Source organism: Nestor notabilis, unplaced genomic scaffold (genome assembly GCF_000696875.1).
Source record: "Nestor notabilis isolate BGI_N333 unplaced genomic scaffold, ASM69687v1 scaffold7168, whole genome shotgun sequence".
Taxonomy (NCBI): domain Eukaryota; kingdom Metazoa; phylum Chordata; class Aves; order Psittaciformes; family Psittacidae; genus Nestor; species Nestor notabilis.
The window spans coordinates 91,256-97,482 of NW_009940531.1; positions in this window are offsets into that span (position 1 = coordinate 91,256).

Sequence of the window (6,227 nt, forward strand, 5' to 3'; positions counted from 1 at the left end):
TAATAATGATAAGAGGAATAACAAGGGAAAAGGACACAACCGCTCACCACCCGCCGACCGATACCCAGCCCGACCCGAGCAGCGATCTGGCCTTCCGGGTAACTCCCCCCAGTTTATATACTGGGCATGCCGTGCTGTGGTATGGAATACCCCTTTGGCCAGTTTGGGTCAGGTGTCCTGCCTCTGCTTCCTCCTGGCTTCCCCTCCTCTCTGGCAAAGCATGAGACTGAGAAAGTCCTTGGTCAGAGTAAACATTACTGAACAACAACTAAAAACATCGGTGTTATCAGCGTTGTTCCCAGACTGAAAGTCAAAACCACAGCACTGCACCAGCTACTAAGAAGGAGAAAAAATGACTGCTGTAGCTGAACCCAGGACAAGTGGTTAAGGCCACGCTTGCAAAATCAAGTGCTTTCCCTGTCTAATTTGGACTAAAGACATAACCTAAGCCTCCTCCATCCTGTTCCACATTGCTATCATTCTAAGGTAGATCACCAAGTCCTGCCTTCTGGACCTGACCTATTTTATAAGATCAAATGAGAGCTTGTATATGCAAAAAAGAGACTGACCTCCAGGCAAATGGATTGTTCATCTAGAGCTTGCAAGGGTCAAACTGCTATACCAAAGAATTCAGTAGGCAGTGAAAGAGTTCCATGGAAGAGACACTCTGGGACAGCCAGTGAGCTGGGGGCTTGGTCAGTCTCCTGCTGTGTGATAGAGGTACCTAATGAACTCATGCACTTACCCAGTGAGGCCATTAGGTACCATGTTATTACACAAACCATATATTGCCTCTCCTTTTTTGATCTGAACTGTTCGTTTTACTGGAACTGGTATTTTCACTTGAAAATACTCTTTTTTGATGAACGAACATTTTCTGATAAATCACTTCCAAGCATATTCTCAGTCTCATTTTAGATGGATAGATGTCACATTCTGAACAGCCATTACGCTTCCCAAACACCCTCAGATATTTTCCCATCTAAATGCTAACTAGAGGTGATACTGCCTACTTAGAAAAGTCAAATGAAGTCATTGCCCACATTACTGTAACAGCAATAAAAGGACAAGAAAATGAAGAGCTGTGCTATTAAACATGATGAAAATAATAAATGTTGTAGAGTTCACAAATGGGCTGGGAAATATTTTGAAGTGCAAGCATTTTTATCCCCAGTCTAGAACAGAGATTGGTAATGTGGAGCAAGGTGCCAGAAGCAGACACATTGCACCGAGACTTGCTGGAACTGGTGGATCTTTCCTGCCTGCTTACTGCAGATCAGGCAAAGAACGTAATGCACTCTCTGCAGTGTACTCAGGCTGAAAAAACTACTACCTACTAGAGGGCAAGGCAGGTTTCAAGGAGGCACTGTCACTTTACAAGGAAGATACTGGGATTCTGCTATATTGTTCACTTTTATAGGAATGGCTGAAAGTAGGTCTCAAGGTCTTTTATAGTCAGGTAATAAAAACACAGAACTTTGTGAGAAAATCTTCCACTGTGGCTGCAAAATGTATCTGAAGCTGGGAGGAAAAGCACAAACTTTTAGAAATAGAACAAAAAAGTTGCTTTTTACTTCTTGGGGAGTTATATCTCCTTTTGAAAAAAAGAGAAAAAAGAAGCCCTCTCAGTTCTAATGCTGTCCTTGCTTAGGTACATCCTTATGGTTTAGATTTACTCTCCTACAACAGACTGCTTGGTGGTAGCCAGTGCCAGGTTGATCAAGTATTGTTTACACCCTGGCCTTGCTGCAAGTTACACTGAGCTAATCCACTTAGTGCACAGCTATCCATCTGCTGGCCTCAATCTGCCCCTTCATCTCTTCCTCAAAGGAGGAGATGAAACCCTGTTACACTTACTCAGGCTAATCCCACATTAATCACAGGAGCTCTGGTAGGCTGGCTGTTATTTCCCTCCTTACACCTTAAAAATGTGCAATGATACAGATGAGAAAGAATGAGTCCCTGAAGGTGAGCACATATAACACTTCTCTGCTAACATGCTCTCAGACTTTCACAGTGGGGACCATACCTTGAGCAGATGAAACATCTGCAGAGGCAGTTCACTCTCTGGCTGGAGGAAACAAATACGCAAGATGCAAAATAAAGGCCAGTCCATATGCCACATTTTTATCCATTTAAATAACATGGAAAGAAAAAACACTTTAGCTACGGAAACTATGGAAGTTTCTATGCAGACAAGCCCCAACACTGATACAGTCAACAAAGGAGGAGAGGAGGCACCAAAAATAATCATCAGCTATTCTCTCTGCTGTTTTCCAGTTACTTTCAACTGATTCACCTGGAAGCCATGATCACCCATCTTGTCACGGCAGCTTTTAAATTAGCTTCCTTGTTTATGGAATTTAATGCAGCCACTCGAACATTTCAGTTTAGATAAGCAGCCAGAATAAAGCTGACTGATGAATGCCACTGGATTTTCTTCAAAAGCAAGTCAAATGCTGTGAAATAAACCCCAAGGCCCATGAATGAACACAACCCACACCACCCAGGAGCAAAGCACGTATGGCTGACACTGTCCTCAGCAGCAGGCACACAAAGCTGCAGCATGCTGAATTATTAAAGAAAACCAAGCCACAGCAGGCTTCATTATTTTCCTCCAAGAAAAGGAACATGGAAAGAGTGAGATACCATACAGGCAGCTTCGCGTACTCTTGGAAGTATTAGAGTGCTGTAATTCAGATACCATATTTTGAAACACTGGAACTTCAGCAGAGGAAAAGACAATTCAGTTTCTACAGCACTTCATTTTTTATTTGCTATCATGCACTGGCTAGTTTATTCTAGAGTTGTGTTTTTACGATTACAGCTTCAAATCTGGCTTCTCAGCCTTCTCTCCCTTTTAATACACATACACTCCCTGGTCTCCTGTTATCTACATCAGTTTTCAAGAAAATTACACAGCTCTTCCGTACACTTTAGTGTTTCCTACAAACATGACTGGTTTCTTTGTTTCTTCTTCAATGGATTTGATGAGTGGTGGCTTTACATTCCCCTCCCAGTAACTGTTCACATTAGTGGAATCCATCTTTACTCCCCACTCCTCCTAAGGTCATTCACACACCAAGGATCATGTCCTCTTTTCAGTTCTCACAACACTGGCTTCATTTTTGTAAACTTGAATATTTGGTGAAAAGCCAAAATTTTGTTGTTTAAGACTGACAGAGGAAGCCTTTTTTGGCTCTACCTCACAGAGGTAGGGCTATGTGGATAGCTAATCTGAGGCAGTGTGTTTCAAGACTACAGAGCTTTGCATATGTCACTCAAATTTAACAGCCGTCTTGCCTCGTGGCGTCTTTGGACTCCTTCACCTCAACCCCTTTACTCATTTTAGCTGAAAGAAGCTTCACTTCCTATTAGCTTTGATCCACTTCATAAGAAATCAGAATTAATGTAGGCTAAGGAGGCCAGAAAAAATCAGAATTGTATTTCCAGCATCCCAACATATAGCCTCTAGAGAAGTTATTGGACTTGGTCTCTAAGACTGCTATAAGCTGCTAAGACTTCAGTGGACAAAATGTTGTGACCGTAACTAAAAGGAAACAACTGAAAGAACACAAATACCCTGCTATGATTTAGGTTTAAACAAGGACATAGACATTAGGAAAGGATTTTACTTGTGGTAAACATGAGAAGAAATAAAACTAAGTGTGTGTGCTGCCATTTCATGACCCACTGTGCAAACATTGCTGTAGGCACTGTGGGTTTTATTGCTCATTAGTAAATAATCAAGTTAAAAATAAGATGGTTGGGAAACTGCTGATTGATGAGGAATAAAATAACATGACATAAACATCTGTCTCCCAGTCTAATATGTGTTAGCCAAGAAAGACATTGCTAAGGCACTTGAATGCTCAATGCACTGATGTGATAGTGATTACACTGGGAACAGTGTAAAGCAACTACAGCTGCCATTCTCTTTCCCACAAGGGGAACGTTAGAGAAATGCTGGTCCTGATTGTTTACTTCCAGAGCGCCTTTAATCCCCAAAGACTTGCACATAGCACAAACTTTCTTTCCATATAAAACTCTGCTCCAAGGTCCACAGCTCTCAGGCTCTTGTTTGCAGCACGAAGCCCTCCTTTCCTGGAAAAAAACTTTCCCAGCTACAGACAATAACAGCTGACATGTCCTCTCATCTCATGCCCAAATCTACTTTGTCAAACATGCAGACAGACCTGGGCAACAAGGAACTTGCTAAGCTTAAGCATTTAAGAAAGACCTTATAGCAGTCTTTCATACCTAAAGGAGGCCTACCAGAAAGCTGGAGAGGGACTTTTCGCAAGGTCATGTAGTAAAAGGACACGGGGAATGGCTTTAAACTGAAAGAGGGTAGTTTTAGACTAGATATCAGGAAATGTATCTTCACTATGAGAGTGGTGAGACACTGGAACAGGATGCCCAGAGAAGTTGTGGATGATCCATCCCTGGAAGTGTTCAAGGTCAGGTTGGACAGGGCTTTGAGCAACCTTGTCTAGTGGAAGGTCTCCCTGCTCATGGCAGGGGGGTTTGAATTAGATTATCTGTAAGATCCCTTCCAACCCAAACCATTCTATAATATCCCACACAGGTATCCCTGCTTCAATAAAGGAATGTCCCCGGCAAAGAAGGAACAACATACAGAGTCTTCCACCAAGGCATCTCTTTCAGTGGTTTCCTCGGCCAGGCTTCATACCTACAGAATTAAAATCACTACAAATTTTATTACTGAACTCAATACTGCACTCAATTTCTATGCTCTATCTACTGTACTCAATTTCAATCCTCTAAAGAGGATAGAAATGCAATTCCTCCCAGATGCCACCCACACCCTGCTCCTTTGTTCTATCTTCCCATAGAGAAGAAAAGCTGCATTTGCACTGAACCATCTTTTTGTGTTATTAAAACCATAATGATCTCGCACAAATATAAAATAGGAGCACCCCCTTTTCCAATTAAAGATCACAATATCAAGCTAGTATCCAGCACTGCAAAACAGCCTGTCCTCAGAGTTCAGAGTGGGTTGTGTTTTCCATACTTTGACAAATAAACATTAATAAAACCATAAAGCTGAAGAAATATATCCTGTAACAGATGAAATTTTCAAGATTTCATCATTTACCTCAGATTATAATAGACCTACTCAGACTTCTAACAGGCTGATTTCAGCCAGAGTTATGAGGAGGGAAACACCAGGTTTATATTTATAAGGACCTACCAGCTTTTCCTGGCCAAACCACTAAAAATGCAAGAGTTAATGAAAAAATGAAAGCTACTACCAAAAATAGTAAAACTTGGCTTAAAAAGAAGAACCTCAATACTGATTTTATTTTTTTCATTAAAGAATCAGTAAAGGAATGAAACAGAAGCAATATTTTCAGAAATTACTCAGAGTATTATGCCGTACCACACAAAACTCCACCTGAAAAATGAATGTGCACATAATAAAAACTCTTAGAAGAATCTAAATGAAGATTGCTAACAGATAATAAGTGAAAACAGTACAAAACAAGGACAAATAAAGAAGAGTCCAGAATGGCTCTGATGTTTTGGATTTATGTAACATCTTGTTTACAACTTAAACCCAATAAACAACGCACTGATTTCTCATTTGACATATTAAATTGGGAGTAGGAAGGAGCTAAATCGGGGGAGGTGGGGTGGTAAAAAGATGGGCGGCAAACAGTACCTTGGCAGAACACAAGAGAGAAACATCCAAACATCCAAGAGAAATATGCATGACTGATACACCGAAAGAGACAGAGACCACAAAAACTGGAATGAAATAGAGGCAGGCAGAGAACAGCAAAGAAATATAAGTTTGCCATGCAAGACGGCTGTAGTGAAGGCACAGCAAGCTTGCCAATTCTCCCAGACAGAGCAAACACTGTGAAGTCTGTGGCCAAACCCACATCTGATCTGACCACCATGGATGGCTGCCACCTTACCCACTGTTCAGTTTGCCTTCTATAAGCACTACCACAAGAACATCACAGTCCACCACACACACAGATCAGCAAGTCTCACAAAGTAACTAGAGTCATGTATCTTCTGATGTGGTCACAGCCAAATGCTCCCCCAGCTGGAAAATCACTTACCAGCCATCCCAATGCACTGCTAACAACTCCCAAAAGGTCATGCAAGGGAGACAAGCACACAGCACTAACTCTCCCAAGCAGACCTTGAAAACAGGCCTCCTCATCTACATGTTTTTCATTAAATAGTAGTCA